The sequence below is a fragment of the Leuciscus leuciscus genome (genome assembly GCF_965113295.1).
Source record: "Leuciscus leuciscus genome assembly, chromosome: 7".
Taxonomy (NCBI): Eukaryota; Metazoa; Chordata; class Actinopteri; order Cypriniformes; family Leuciscidae; genus Leuciscus; species Leuciscus leuciscus.
Genome location: NC_138731.1, coordinates 44,191,374 through 44,208,760, shown reverse-complemented (window position 1 = coordinate 44,208,760; position 17,387 = coordinate 44,191,374).

Here is a 17,387-nt window from a genome sequence, read left to right as displayed (position 1 = left end):
GATGTCAGTTTTCCCAGGCTGAAATCACAGATAAGTCATTATAATGAGAATAATGCGAATTACAAACATTTTCCATATGGAAGTACAGGGTCAATTCGAGGTTAGACTAAAGTATGCAGATTCCTTCACATGGTCATTAACATATAGGATACATTTAAGTGATTCTCAGAGGTTAGAAAACCACTGTGCAGTGTTGCATTATGGTCATTTGATAGGACAAGCAGCAACAATGATATAATATCCCAATACACAATATTTAGCAGATACAATCCACGAGACAGCAGACAAAAACATATATATTTAGCCCTATATTTTACGATCTAACCGCATGATCTAAAGCGCACAGCGCAAGTGCACTTATGGCGTGTCCGAATCCACTTTTGCTAGTTTAACGGGGAAAATGGTCGGTGCTCCCGGCGCATGGTCTAAAAGTGTTGTCTCTCTCTTAATGAGTAATGGGTGTGTTTTGTCCATATTCTCTTAATGAGTAATGGGTGTGTTTTGTCCATATTCTCTTAATGAGTAATGGGTGTGTTTTGTCCATATTCTCTTAATGAGTAATGGGTGTGTTTTGTCCATATTCTCTTAATGAGTAATGGGTGTGTTTTTGGGCGTAACGTGCAATAAACCAATCATAGTCTAGTCTCTTCTCCCATTCCCTTTAAAAGCCAGTTGCGCTCGCGCCATGGCGGATTCGCTATTTGCATGGCGGAATTTGATAGTGGAAAAATGTTTCTCTAGCGAGCAAACGGATCTGCTCGTGTGCGAGATTAAAGCAAGACCATCTACGGGACAAAGTGTATGCGCGTTGTGGACCCGCCTATAAGCCCATATTACGACCGCGCTCTTTAAATAACAAAAAAAATATTGCGCCATTGACTTTAGACCAGGTTTCAGTTGGTCAACGGCTCAGTCTATTTCTGTTCCTAAAAATAGTAACGGTCCAGCAATGCGCCCGAACACACACTCGTTCTCAGACCAGCAGCCCATGGGCCCACAAATGGGCGCAAATGCATTTGCTATTTAAACAACGTGGCGCAGGACGTGAAAATGAAAAGTGCGTCGGGCTGAAACTAGCAAAACACACTTGCGTCGCGCTGGCGCCAGGTGTATGACAGAGCCCTGAAGCTCACTGTATAGTTACTAGTTCCTGATGGACAGATAATTTTGTGTTTCTCTGCTGAGAAGTAAATCCCTCAGGCCTGATACCTTCATTCTGAGGGTTTTCAGAAGTTCAGCGCTCAGAACGCTGTGTGTGTGAGTGTGTGTGTGTGTGTGTGAGAGAGAAAGAGAGTGAGTGTGAGAGAGAAAGAGAGAATGTGTGAGTGTGTGTGTGAGAGAAAGTGTGTGTGAGAGAGAGAGTATGTGTGTGTATACGTGTTAGAGTGAGTGAGTGTGTGTGTGTGTATATGCTTCAACAGACAGACCACATGTTTCAGCACTCTGAGAAGGTGATCCATCAATGAAGGACGTTAACTCACACAACGCAAATCATCATGGCTTTATGGGATCTGTCAGTAATGCATTCATGAGGCTGAGATATTCTGACTGGACTTTTCAAGATCTTCTCAGAATAATGACTGGAGCTGCAGACGGGTCTCGAGGAAATCAGAACCAGGCCTGATGAACACCAGCTCAAGAACTCAATGTGTCTGAGCCTCTACAGGGAACGATGAGTTTACTTAGTCAGTCCTCACTACTTCTTTAGTGATGTGATGAAACCTGTGTCACTCACATTCTCTTGAGTAGATCCCTGTTCGAGTAAGTACTTACTTTACAACCGCAAGAAATGTTCAATTCATACTCCGCACCGTTCATACTCCGCACCGTTCATACTCCGCACCGTTCATACTCCGCACCGTTCATACTCCGCACCGTTCATACTCCGCACCGTTCATACTCCGCACCGTTCATACTCCGCACCGTTCATACCTCCGCACGTTCATACCTCCGCACGTTCATACTCCGCACGTTCATAACTCCGCACGTTCATACTCCGCACGTTCATAACTCCGCACGTTCATAACTCCGCACGTTCATAACTCCGCACGTTCATAACTCCGCACGTTCATACTCCGCACGTTCATACTCCGCACGTTCATACTCCGCACGTTCATACTCCGCACCGTTCATACTCCGCACCGTTCATACCTCCGCACGTTCATAACTCCGCACGTTCATACTCCGCACGTTCATAACTCCGCACGTTCATACTCCGCACCGTTCATACTCCGCACGTTCATAACTCCGCACGTTCATACTCCGCACCGTTCATACTCCGCACCGTTCATACCTCCGCACGTTCATACCTCCGCACGTTCATACTCCGCACGTTCATAACTCCGCACGTTCATACTCCGCACGTTCATAACTCCGCACGGTTCATACCTCCGCACGGTTCATACTCCGCACCGTTCATACCTCCGCACGTTTCATACCTCCGCACCGTTCATACCTCCGCACCGTTCATACCTCCGCACCGTTCATACTCCGCACCGTTCATACCTCCGCACCGTTCATACCTCCGCACGTTCATACCTCCGCACGTTCATACCTCCACACATTCATACTCCGCACCGTTCATACCTCCGCACGTTCATACCTCCGCACGTTTCATACCTCCGCACGGTTCATACTCCGCACCGTTCATACCTCCGCACGTTTCATACCTCCGCACCGTTCATACCTCCGCACCGTTCATACCTCCGCACGTTCATACTCCGCACCGTTCATACCTCCGCACGTTCATACCTCCGCACGTTTCATACCTCCGCACGGTTCATACTCCGCACCGTTCATACCTCCGCACGTTTCATACCTCCGCACCGTTCATACCTCCGCACCGTTCATACCTCCGCACGTTCATACTCAAGTCACCTTCATTTATGTAGTGCTTTTAACACTATAGATTGTTTCAAAGCAGCTTTACAGTGATAATAGGAAATTATTATTATTATAAGTTATTGTCCAGCTAAAGTTAGTTTTGATTGATTCACTTCCGTTGCAAAGATCATTACACACATTCATAGTATATAGACCGTGCTTTTTATCGGTTGCAAAGTACTTTCGGATAGACCAGCATTCGTAGCGTCGCTTCACTGCCTCCATCACATGCACACTTCAGAATCTCACTGGAAGTAGTAGATCATCCGGGGACTTTATGAGTTCTGTGAATTCAGACATACTTATTTTCTCACGTACTGTTTTTCGCCTACTATATAGTAGGGAAGTATGTGATTTTGGATGCAACCAGAGTGTACGTTTACACAACAACGATAAGCTTAAAACTGAGAAGTTTTTCCCTTGAGTTTTCCTTGTACAGACGACACACACACATCCCCATTCACACAGATCCACGAACACGACTAAAAACGCTGTATTCTGCTGCCTGGCCACTAGATGGCGATGAAACACTACAGATTGTACACATAATACGCATGTGCATGATGTCATTGTTTTCATAGATTCATGTTTTTGTTGTTTTACACGGAGACCGTTTTCAAAAACGTGCACTTGTTTGTGTTTCAGGCGCACAAAACGCCGTTGTCGTGTAAATAAATGGCCAAGACGCATAAAAAGTTTTACATTTTTAGTTGAAAACGGTGTCGTGTAAACAGCCACATCTTTAAGTTGAGTGTTTGCGTCGACCTGCAACATGTCAAGTCACGGTTATTTCTATAGCGCTCTATACCACACTGTTTCAAAGCAGCTTCACATTAATACAACAGGAAAATAACTTTAATGATGTAAAATTCATCATTTACAGAGAGCTCGAAAAAGACAATAGTTTCATTATTCAGTTCAATAACAGTGTCAAAGTTACAAAACAAATTCAGCTTCAGCTATAAATCAACTCTACCGAAGACAATTAACACACATTCACATTTAAAGATGTAGTTTCTGTGTAGACCAACATTACAATAATTATAAGACATTGTAGGCCGGAGGATTAAATGTAATTCAGTGTAGCGTGTTATCAGCATCAGGACACGAAGAACCATGAACTCCTTCTGGAAACAACACATTCACACTGCACATGTGTTACTGCTCACACACACACACACACCACAGCAAAACAGCACTAACAAAAACACTACCAGAAGAAAGAAACGCATGTGGCATGAGGGCAGGAACTTCTCCTTTAAGGGTTTTACAGAAATAAACTCACAGATATAATGTTATGAAGCAGCCAGCGTGCCGTGACATGAACATCATCAATCACTTCCCAACAAACATGGGAAACGGTTTACATTTCCTGAGCTAAAGTGCGCACAGTTGTTCAGTGTAGAGATAAAAACACTCACTTGTGTTTGTTGAAGTCACAGTCAATCTTCTGTCGTCCAGTGAGCGTACACAGCAAACACCTGTAGCTGCTCCTGCCACGGAGTCAGGCCGTGCTCAAAATGGCATACTAGCATACTAATCACTATTTACTGTGCACACTACATGTAGGTTCTGCATGGGCACTTGGATGAAGAACTACACTAGGTACTGTATCCCACAATGCAATGCACACTGCACTAGGTACTGTATCCCACAATGCAATGCACACTGCACTAGGTACTGTATCCCACAATGCAATGCACACTGCACTAGGTACTGTATCCCACAATGCAATGCACACTGCACTAGGTACTCTATCCCACAATGCAATGCACGCTGCACTGGGTACTATATCCCACAATGCAATGCACACTGCACTAGGTACTGTATCCCACAATGCAATGCACGCTGCACTAGGTCCTGTATCCCACAATGCAATGCACGCTGCACTGGGTACTATATCCCACAATGCACTGGGTACTCTATCCCACAATGCACTGCACGCTGCACTGGGTACTGTATCCCACAATGCAATGCACACTGCACTAGGTACTATATCCCACAATGCAATGCACGCTGCACTAGGTACTATATCCCACAATGCAATGCACACTGCACTAGGTACTGTATCCCACAATGCAATGCACAATGCACTGGGTATTCTACCCCACAATGCAATGCACACTGTACCGGGGTATTGTATCCCACAATGCATCACAGTATTGTATCCCAGACTGCAATGCAATTTGCTTAGCAGTGTAACAGATGAACTGGCCATGATTATAAGCCAGTGATTTCCTCACTTTCTTGACTTTGATTGGCCTGACTTAAAATTGCGAAATAACCATTTAGAGCTGCTGAAGAAAACTCATTCACATTTTTCATTATGTCAGTAGATGTACATGTGTTCAATACATTTCAAATAAAACACAATGAGCCTAAATGTCCACAGACAATTTTGAGCTAAGATTAGTCTCGTTTGAGTCCCTAACGCTGAGGTCTGACACACACAGCCTGTAATCAGTGTCAAGCTGTGTGTGGTGTTATATGTGCAGCGGTCACTGCTGTAACAGCGATGGTGAACTATAATGATATGACTGCTGAAGTATGAACACTTTAAAATGTAAATAAATGTTTAACGAGGACAAACAGCCTGAAACACGGCTTTCACTGCCGTTACGGTCAGCCAAGAATCTGCAGATATAAATCACACAAACCAGCGTCCTGTCGCACGTCTCACATGGAGATATGAAGCTCATATACGCTGCAGCATTTAAACACTAGCCTTGAACTAATGAAAAGGAATAAATCAGACTCTGACAGTTCAGTGAGGGAATCAGAGCTACTTAAAACTGTCGGGCTGCTTATTAAAACTAATGAAAGATGCTCTGAAACTCAATACTGTGCCTATAAAACACTCACTTCGCTGGCATTTTTTGCCCCTTTTTTTCTCTCATTTTAATGGCATAAAACCGAGATGTGTCACCGAGAACCACACGTCAGTATAAAACACTATAAATACTAATTTAAGCATGACTTCAGCATGACTACATTACATCTGACTACATTAATCATGACTACATTAATAAATGCATGTGCACCTGGAACAATAATCAGTGTATAACATTAACATTTATTTTATATATATATATATATATATATATTTCTTCAGTGTCACATGATCCTTCAGAAATCATTCTAATATGATGATTTGATGCTCAAGAAACATTTATGATTATTATCAATGTTGAAAACAGTTTTGCTGCTTCATATTTTGTCAGAACCTGTAATATTCAGGGTTCTTTGGTGAATAAAAAGTTAAAAAGAATAGCATTTATTCCAAATAAAAATATTTTCTAACAATGTAAATCTTTACTTTAACTTTTTTGTCAATTTAATACATTCTTGCTGAATAAAAGTATTCATTTCTTGAAAAAAGAAAAAAGAAAAGTAAAATTCTGACCACAAACTTTTGAACGTTAGTGTATAATTGTTACAAAAGATTTCTATTTTAAATAAATGCTATTCTTTTAATCCTAAAAAAGTATCACCAGATATATATAAAAAATATTAAGCAGCACAACTGTTTCCAACATTGATACTAAATCATCATATTAGAATGATTTCTGAAGGATCATGTGACAAGACTGGGGTAATGATGCTGAAAATTCAGCTTTGCATAAAATAAATAAATTATATTTTAAAGTATACTAAAATAGAATAACATTATTTTAAATTGTAATAATATTTCACAATATTACTGTTTTTTCTGTATTTTTGATAAAATAAATGCAGCCTTGGTGAGCAGAAGAGACTTCTTTCAACCACATTAAAAATAGAAATGCTTCCAAACTTTTGACTGTGTGTATTATGAAGACTGGAGTAATGATGCTGAAAATTCAGCTTTGATCACAGGAATAACTTACACTTTAAAGTATATTAAAATAGAAACCCATATATATATATAGTAAAAAAAAAAAAAAAATTTTGTTAAAAAATAGATGCTGCATATTGTGCAAAGAAACCGCTTTAGTAAATAGTTTCAGTTTTGATCATTTGGACTCCAGTATTTTTGAACTTGCAAAGTGTGCTTGTTTCTATAAATCACGTGTGTATAGAGGTGAGAAGTGTGTATTAAATCTATCTGTTAGTCTTCCCATTCATCTCAATGACCCTGCTGGTGTACAGGACCTGTTCTTTGAGCTGTGAATATCCTAAAATGACTCGTTACCAGCATCAAGGACTAACCAAACCTCACACCAAACACACTGGAGAACGGTTCTGTCTGGTGACGCTGGACATGACGCAGATCACCTTGAAGAAACACTGCAAAAGACGACGAGATGGAGAGTTAAGTCACTCAATATTTCAGCCAAAGTTCAAATCTTTAATATTCTGCATCACATGTGCGTAATACAGCTTTAAACCAACATTCTACCTTTATAGAGGAATTATGGAGGCTTCCCGAGCCAGTGTGAGCTTCAGCATCTAGCAGAGGGTTTCTTCATTACAACAGGAACATGTTTCCTGGATGTGTGATTGAGAACAGACTCACAGAGACGTTCGGTCCAGTCCAAACCAAAGCCAGCTCCATCTGGACGAAACATCAGTGTGTTCGGGCCTGGAACTCATTCGGCTCAAGCAAACATTCATCATGCTGATAAACAATGTGACAGAAGACGGGGGGGGGAAAGAAACGCCAGTCCAGCTCGACCGGACCAGCTTGAAAACAGTCACACACACAACATCCGCCTGACGGAGAACGAGGCGCTCCACGCACGAGCTTTCAAGGTTTCAGCGGCAACGGGGATTGTAATACTAACAGAAATGCAACAAGGGACGTTTTAAACAAATAAAACGTCTGTTAAAACAATATTTGGAGAGAATAAAAAAAAGAGAAACTGGTGTGAGAAATTCAGTTCAGATAGTTTGTGGTGAGTGAGTCTTTAAAAGGTGCAATATGTGCGAATCTTATAATAAAATATCCAAAGATCACTCGCACAGTGTGATATATTTCCTGCAGTTGTGTTCTTACAATATCCCAAAAGTTCCCGAAGATTTTTAATTTCAGAGAAATTCCAATTATAATTAAAGCTGCAAGCAGCATTTATCGGGGTTCAAGCAGTTAAGGCCTTTAAGCACACAAGCATCAAAAGACATTAAGTTTTATTTAGCAAGCATTTAACAACTGCCATCATAGATGAAAAAGTCAATTTACAGCGAATACAGGCAGTTTACCATAGGAAATATATGGTTTTAAAGCGTTTTTACAGTTATAGCACCTTTTTGCCTGAGTTTTCTTATAGTCTTGCCTGATCTCCACCACTTTTATTAGTAGTACTCAAAGTGTGCCCATATATATGTGTCAGATTTGTTGTAAATATGTAATTTTGATAAGGAGTTTAGACAATTATATTCAGTGGTGTAACGAGCCAACACCGGGCCCTTAAGTAGGATTATCAAGGCGGGCTCCTTGATGATGCAATTGAAGACATTGATGTCCGCGAGTAGGCTACCATGAATAGGGCAGGATATGATCATACACAGCATATAAGAGATGAGATGGCTAACAAAATCAGGAGTAGCCTACGCTCAACAAAAACAAAAAAACAAAACAAAAAAAAAAACACTGGTGACAGCGCACCATAACACATTGTTAGGCCCAGGTCCAAATACATAAAAAAGATGCTCTCTTACATTATAGCGGGATTTTCCGGGCTTTCCTTTGTGCAACTGCAAAGTTAGATCAGGATTGTGCGCACAGGCATTCTCAATTGACCCTTCGCAGGGAGTTTGATTGACAGGCGATCTGACTAATCATAATCTGCCATTTTGCCCAACAAAGCAGTCAGGAGAGTTAGTAGATTAACATTGGAGGATTTAAATTTGAAAAACAAAGTGTACTGACATCTTAGCACTTTAAAACAACATTCCTTTTATGTGAATTCATGTTTATTTTAATGCTATAAATTAACTAGAAGGAAGAGATGATCGGTTCACAAGCAGCTTTAACTGAGCCTTGAGTCTACAGCAATCTGTCAGACACATTAGAGTCACAAAACGGTATTTATTGTTTAAATGTCTCTAAAAAATGACTACATTTGCAAGGTGAGACTTTGTTTCATATCAAAAGTTCTTGTCTGTCAGCGCGCAGTCTTTTCTCTGATCCGCAATGTATTTTTCACTGTGTGAGAACTTGGTGTGGTGTGAGAGTGGCGTCGCTTGTCAGACATAGCAACAGTAACTAAAGTGGGCGGGTCTTTGCGAACGGTCATTGACAGTATGGACGGGGATTCGCCAGTCCCAATTCAAAACAAATTTCATCACAATCCATCATTGTTCGTTTCAAACATGTGAGAGCATCAAAATGATCCATGGGTGAAATTGATATAGTCACTGTCACTTCCGGGGCTTGATCGGGGCTTACTCGGGGCCAACGGCCAGGATTTCTGGCCCATCGAATACCTTGGGCCAGCTCGGGCTAGAGGCGTGGTCAAGGTAAAAGGCGGAGTTTATCGGTGTTAGGGAAAGTTATGGTCTGCGGCAAGATGCACATTTCACTTTTTTATATCGCGAAAAATAAACGCTGCTCGAAATGGAGAATCGCCTGTACTGGTCTGTCGAAGATACCAAAGCTCTTCTGAGCATTTGGGCAGAAGAAAGGGTACAACGTCAATTTGACGGCGTGTGCAGAAACAAGGACGTTATAAAATACATCGTTGCTGAACTTGCTAAGCTAACAATGGGATTTATAGCAATTCAGCGAACAACGCTTCAAGTTCGGGAATAAAAGAAGAAGTTGCGGGCGCAGTACAAGGCGATTAAAACGCACAATGGACAAAGCAGTGCCCAGAGAAGGAACTTTCCATGGTTCGACTTGATGGACGGTGTGCTGGGTCACCGTCCCTCTGTTAGTGGAGGGACAAGTCGGCAGGGACACTATGGCAGCCGCGGACGGTGAGTTAATACATGCTATCTTCATAAATTCTACGTTTTCTAACTTCCTAAGAAAACAAATAAAATATTGCATAAGTGGCTCATATGCGTGTTTATGTTTTGTGTGCTAGAATCGTCATCCCAGAGTGCTTTATTTGACTCAGAAGTGGAGCAGGGACCGTCTACTACACTTGTATGACGTTTGACGTTTGATCCAGGAAGGCGTGTTAAGGGCAGGGTTTAGGGCAGCGCTGCAGGGCTAATGGCCAATTGTCGTGATTTTTTTTCACGTGACCTCAGAATGAGCTCATGAACATGTGTCCCAAGTTTTGCGAAAATATCTCTTTCCGTTCACAAGTTATAACCGTTTTATAGTGGCACCTAGTGGCCAATTGTTGCGATTTTTTTTCAAGTGATCTAAGACTGAGCTCAGGAAGATGTATCCCAAATTTTGCACAAAAATCTCTTTCCGTTCACAATTTATAACCGTTTTAGTAAAAGTGGCCCTGCTGCCATCAAATATTTTGGTTCCCCTTATCGACCGTTAATTGAAATTTTGAATTGTTTGGATGATTATTGATTGTCAGACTCCAGAGAATATTATTGCAGTGGTTTGGTTCCGATCGGGCCAAAAACCAGGGACTAGTTCGCAAAAGTAGGTTTTGGACAAAATCCGACATAGCAGAAAATTTTCCCTGCCTACATCCAAATCGGAGATAGCCATTTTGTCCGACTTGAGCCAAGGATTCCAACGATATAAGACACTTGATCCTGGGACAAACGGTCTAAGAGTTGTGAGCGATTTAGTACTTTTGGTTGCTGTAGCGCCACCTATGGGCCAATTGGGGTCATACTCTGATAGGTTGTCCCCAAATTGAGGCCTACCATCTGGCCAGGTTTCACGTCTCTAGGCCTTACGGTTTGTCCTGCACGATGCGTTTTACGAATCCTTACAATTACAATAGGGTTTCAGCATTTCATGCTTGAACCCCTAATAAGAATGAAGGCTTTTTGCCAGTTATAGCGCCACCTATGGTCCGATCTCCATGAAACTCTGCATGCTTCCTCACCATGTTCTGACACATATGCTCATCAATTTTTGTGAAGTTCTGAGTTTCCATTTGGGATTTATAGGCTTTTTAGTGTATTTTGCCACGCCCCTTTTCTAAATGACCCTGTTACAGCCACCCAAATGCAAAAGTTCAACTTGTTTTCGATAATTATTGATCTAGAGAGTCCAGAGAATTGTCCTAGACTGGTTTGGTTCCGATCGGGCCAAAAACCAGGGACTAGTTCGCAAAAGTAGGTTTTGGACAAAATCCGACATAGCAGAACATTTTCCCTGCCTACATCCAAATCGGAGATAGCCATTTTGTCCGACTTGAGCCAAGGATTCCAACGATATAAGACACTTGATCCTGGGACAAACGGTCTAAGAGTTGTGAGCGATTTAGTACTTTTGGTTGCTGTAGCGCCACCTATGGGCCAATTGGGGTCATACTCTGATAGGTTGTCCCCAAATTGAGGCCTACCATCTGGCCAGGTTTCACGTCTCTAGGCCTTACGGTTTGTCCTGCACGATGCGTTTTACGAATCCTTACAATTACAATAGGGTTTCAGCATTTCATGCTTGAACCCCTAATAAGAATGAAGGCTTTTTGCCAGTTATAGCGCCACCTATGGTCCGATCTCCATGAAACTCTGCATGCTTCCTCTCCATGTTCTGACACATATGCTCATCAATTTTTGTGAAGTTCTGAGTTTTCCTTTGGGATTTATAGGCTTTTTAGTGTATTTTGCCACGCCCCTTTTCTAAATGACCCTGTTACAGCCACCCAAATGCCAAAGTTCAACTTTTTTTCGATAATTATTGATCTAGAGAGTCCAGAGAATTGTCCTAGACTGGTTTGGTTCCGATCGGGCCAAAAACCAGGGACTAGTTCGCAAAAGTAGGTTTTGGACAAAATCCGACATAGCAGAAAATTTTCCCTGCCTACATCCAAATCGGAGATAGCCATTTTGTCCGCCTTGAGCCAAGGATTCCAACGATATAAGACACTTGATCCTGGGACAAACGGTCTAAGAGTTATGAGCGATTTAGTACTTTTGGTTGCTGTAGCGCCACCTATGGGCCAATTGGGGTCATACTCTGATAGGTTGTCCCCAAATTGAGGCCTACCATCTGGCCAGGTTTCACGTCTCTAGGCCTTACGGTTTGTCCTGCACGATGCGTTTTACGAATCCTTACAATTACAATAGGGTTTCAGCATTTCATGCTTGAACCCCTAATAAGAATGAAGGCTTTTTGCCAGTTATAGCGCCACCTATGGTCCGATCTCCATGAAACTCTGCATGCTTCCTCACCATGTTCTGACACATATGCTCATCAATTTTTGTGAAGTTCTGAGTTTCCATTTGGGATTTATAGGCTTTTTAGTGTATTTTGCCACGCCCCTTTTCTAAATGACCCTGTTACAGCCACCCAAATGCAAAAGTTCAACTTGTTTTCGATAATTATTGATCTAGAGAGTCCAGAGAATTGTCCTAGACTGGTTTGGTTCCGATCGGGCCAAAAACCAGGGACTAGTTCGCAAAAGTAGGTTTTGGACAAAATCCGACATAGCAGAAAATTTTCCCTGCCTACATCCAAATCGGAGATAGCCATTTTGTCCGACTTGAGCCAAGGATTCCAACGATATAAGACACTTGATCCTGGGACAAACGGTCTAAGAGTTGTGAGCGATTTAGTACTTTTGGTTGCTGTAGCGCCACCTATGGGCCAATTGGGGTCATACTCTGATAGGTTGTCCCCAAATTGAGGCCTACCATCTGGCCAGGTTTCACGTCTCTAGGCCTTACGGTTTGTCCTGCACGATGCGTTTTACGAATCCTTACAATTACAATAGGGTTTCAGCATTTCATGCTTGAACCCCTAATAAGAATGAAGGCTTTTTGCCAGTTATAGCGCCACCTATGGTCCGATCTCCATGAAACTCTGCATGCTTCCTCACCATGTTCTGACACATATGCTCATCAATTTTTGTGAAGTTCTGAGTTTCCATTTGGGATTTATAGGCTTTTTAGTGTATTTTGCCACGCCCCTTTTCTAAATGACCCTGTTACAGCCACCCAAATGCAAAAGTTCAACTTGTTTTCGATAATTATTGATCTAGAGAGTCCAGAGAATTGTCCTAGACTGGTTTGGTTCCGATCGGGCCAAAAACCAGGGACTAGTTCGCAAAAGTAGGTTTTGGACAAAATCCGACATAGCAGAACATTTTCCCTGCCTACATCCAAATCGGAGATAGCCATTTTGTCCGACTTGAGCCAAGGATTCCAACGATATAAGACACTTGATCCTGGGACAAACGGTCTAAGAGTTGTGAGCGATTTAGTACTTTTGGTTGCTGTAGCGCCACCTATGGGCCAATTGGGGTCATACTCTGATAGGTTGTCCCCAAATTGAGGCCTACCATCTGGCCAGGTTTCACGTCTCTAGGCCTTACGGTTTGTCCTGCACGATGCGTTTTACGAATCCTTACAATTACAATAGGGTTTCAGCATTTCATGCTTGAACCCGTAATAAGAATGAAGGCTTTTTGCCAGTTATAGCGCCACCTATGGTCCGATCTCCATGAAACTCTGCATGCTTCCTCACCATGTTCTGACACATATGCTCATCAATTTTTGTGAAGTTCTGAGTTTCCATTTGGGATTTATAGGCTTTTTAGTGTATTTTGCCACGCCCCTTTTCTAAATGACCCTGTTACAGCCACCCAAATGCAAAAGTTCAACTTGTTTTCGATAATTATTGATCTAGAGAGTCCAGAGAATTGTCCTAGACTGGTTTGGTTCCGATCGGGCCAAAAACCAGGGACTAGTTCGCAAAAGTAGGTTTTGGACAAAATCCGACATAGCAGAAAATTTTCCCTGCCTACATCCAAATCGGAGATAGCCATTTTGTCCGACTTGAGCCAAGGATTCCAACGATATAAGACACTTGATCCTGGGACAAACGGTCTAAGAGTTGTGAGCGATTTAGTACTTTTGGTTGCTGTAGCGCCACCTATGGGCCAATTGGGGTCATACTCTGATAGGTTGTCCCCAAATTGAGGCCTACCATCTGGCCAGGTTTCACGTCTCTAGGCCTTACGGTTTGTCCTGCACGATGCGTTTTACGAATCCTTACAATTACAATAGGGTTTCAGCATTTCATGCTTGAACCCCTAATAAGAATGAAGGCTTTTTGCCAGTTATAGCGCCACCTATGGTCCGATCTCCATGAAACTCTGCATGCTTCCTCACCATGTTCTGACACATATGCTCATCAATTTTTGTGAAGTTCTGAGTTTCCATTTGGGATTTATAGGCTTTTTAGTGTATTTTGCCACGCCCCTTTTCTAAATGACCCTGTTACAGCCACCCAAATGCAAAAGTTCAACTTGTTTTCGATAATTATTGATCTAGAGAGTCCAGAGAATTGTCCTAGACTGGTTTGGTTCCGATCGGGCCAAAAACCAGGGACTAGTTCGCAAAAGTAGGTTTTGGACAAAATCCGACATAGCAGAAAATTTTCCCTGCCTACATCCAAATCGGAGATAGCCATTTTGTCCGACTTGAGCCAAGGATTCCAACGATATAAGACACTTGATCCTGGGACAAACGGTCTAAGAGTTGTGAGCGATTTAGTACTTTTGGTTGCTGTAGCGCCACCTATGGGCCAATTGGGGTCATACTCTGATAGGTTGTCCCCAAATTGAGGCCTACCATCTGGCCAGGTTTCACGTCTCTAGGCCTTACGGTTTGTCCTGCACGATGCGTTTTACGAATCCTTACAATTACAATAGGGTTTCAGCATTTCATGCTTGAACCCCTAATAAGAATGAAGGCTTTTTGCCAGTTATAGCGCCACCTATGGTCCGATCTCCATGAAACTCTGCATGCTTCCTCACCATGTTCTGACACATATGCTCATCAATTTTTGTGAAGTTCTGAGTTTCCATTTGGGATTTATAGGCTTTTTAGTGTATTTTGCCACGCCCCTTTTCTAAATGACCCTGTTACAGCCACCCAAATGCAAAAGTTCAACTTGTTTTCGATAATTATTGATCTAGAGAGTCCAGAGAATTGTCCTAGACTGGTTTGGTTCCGATCGGGCCAAAAACCAGGGACTAGTTCGCAAAAGTAGGTTTTGGACAAAATCCGACATAGCAGAAAATTTTCCCTGCCTACATCCAAATCGGAGATAGCCATTTTGTCCGACTTGAGCCAAGGATTCCAACGATATAAGACACTTGATCCTGGGACAAACGGTCTAAGAGTTGTGAGCGATTTAGTACTTTTGGTTGCTGTAGCGCCACCTATGGGCCAATTGGGGTCATACTCTGATAGGTTGTCCCCAAATTGAGGCCTACCATCTGGCCAGGTTTCACGTCTCTAGGCCTTACGGTTTGTCCTGCACGATGCGTTTTACGAATCCTTACAATTACAATAGGGTTTCAGCATTTCATGCTTGAACCCCTAAATATAGGCCGTTTCTCAATATGCGTTCTTGTCTGTACTTGTGTTCTTGTGAACTTGTGAAACGTCATCATTCGCTGCCCAAGTACTGTCCCAATACACAAGTTTGCATTTTGGCAAGAACGGTTAAAAATCCCGGAAGTGTTCTTGACACGCCCATTTTACAGAGGATGCATCGGTTGGTAACTTGTGTGAACTTGACGGCAGAAATATCCCAGCATTCATTTCGGCGTTCGAGGAAGGAGTTATGTTTGGGTTATTTAAACCGTTTAAACCGTTATTTAAATCGCGTTATGTTTGGGTACTGCAGACGGCGTCTGTGCGGGGGTATTATTGCGCAATACCAGCAAGAACACATCGTCTCAAACTGTCAGAAGCGTTCTGTGTGCTCGTCACCTTGTGAGTTCATTCTTCCAAGAACAACTAGCAAGAGCGTTCTCCCCAAGAACACAAGTCCGTTCTTTGCATTCTTGGTTTTGAGAAACAGCCAGTGGCTCGTCCCTGTTCACTTGTCGCCTGTCAATGACGTAATATCCGCGTTATCCATGGTTTCCGCTCGTACTGCCGTAGTAACCATGGCGACAGACGTGGACAACTGCGCTCACACTGTTGTTGTTTCATTCAAACATTATGGATCATGGCAAGCAGACTTTGGGACAAAAGCAGAACTAAAACGAGGATCAATATCGGCATGGCGTTTTCGAGATGCTGAAAGCTAGCGTCCGCGGCTAACTTCGACTCAACAAAGACGCGCAAATGTACATAAAACTAATCAATGTTATACAGCTCAACATGATGAAATGTTAGAATATGATCAGTGTGTTATGCTAATGTTGATCTCGCTCACTGCTAGTCTCATACAGACAAACGAACACACAGAATAACATTAACACACTCAAATGCAGTTTAGTGTGATAGTGTAGAGCGAGTGAAACAGCGCTGCGTTCCCTCACAAGTTTCATTTGTCTAATAAACTGCCCCGTGTGAGTATTATTCAGCACTTGAGGGTACATTAGTTCGGTAGAATGAAATGTCCTCATTCCTTTATATCCGCGGGACTCGCGTGTGGCGCTGAGATCTGTCTCTCATTAGCACTCGCGCCCTGCTTCATTCCTCAGTCATGTTAAAAACATCAGTGTATTCATTCATCCATAAACATTATTAGATCCATCAGTATGATGACAAGTTCCATAATTCCGCTTATGCGTCATCAACATATGCCTCTGTTATTGTAAGAGGTTAGCGACGCCCAGCGGCGGAAAAAATACATATTGTAGCTTTAATGTTCAGAGTCAGTCACTGAGAGTTTGAGTTTGATTTTTGAGTTCTGGCTCGACCAATCATGTGAGTTCACCTGTTTAACTGACCAATGACAGACAGGGGAGTATCATGAAGCAACCTGTTTGAAAACAGTCATTTTCGAAACACTGTAACACTTTAAAGCAATCATGTTATAGAGCAGTTATGTCATATAAAGGATTTATACCCTCCAAAAACAATGTAGTCATAAATGTAAGATTTGAATTGCATTTAAGATTTTTATCCATTTGGATTACAGAGATTTAACAAACAAACTAATGAACTTAAGGTCATGCATAAATTAAACAGGTAGGATTTCTGTACAAAAAAATTATAATAATCATGGCATAGTTTAACTATTTCTACCCATTTGATTTTATTTTCCATATTTTCAAAAAGCATTTATTCAAATTATAAAAAAAAAATAAAAAAAATTGTGTTAATGTGAATTTGCTGTGGAACAAGCAATATTCAGAAATTATATAAATACACAGATTATACAGAATACAAACAAATTATTGATGATAAATATATTAAAGCACATTCAGTTTATTAATTCTATTACAGAAAACGCACCCGTTTTATTTATACATGACCGTTTTATACATTACGTTTATTAAAATTAAAACGGTGTAATCCAAATGGATGGAAATTTTATATGCAATTCAAATACATGAATCTTAAATTTAGGCATAAATATTTTTGCAGTGCATGATCAAATCAAACCACGTCACTAATCACAGACCAGTTTAATTAAGTTAATGATTGAAACATAAAACATCAAATTCATTATTTCAATGTATACAAAA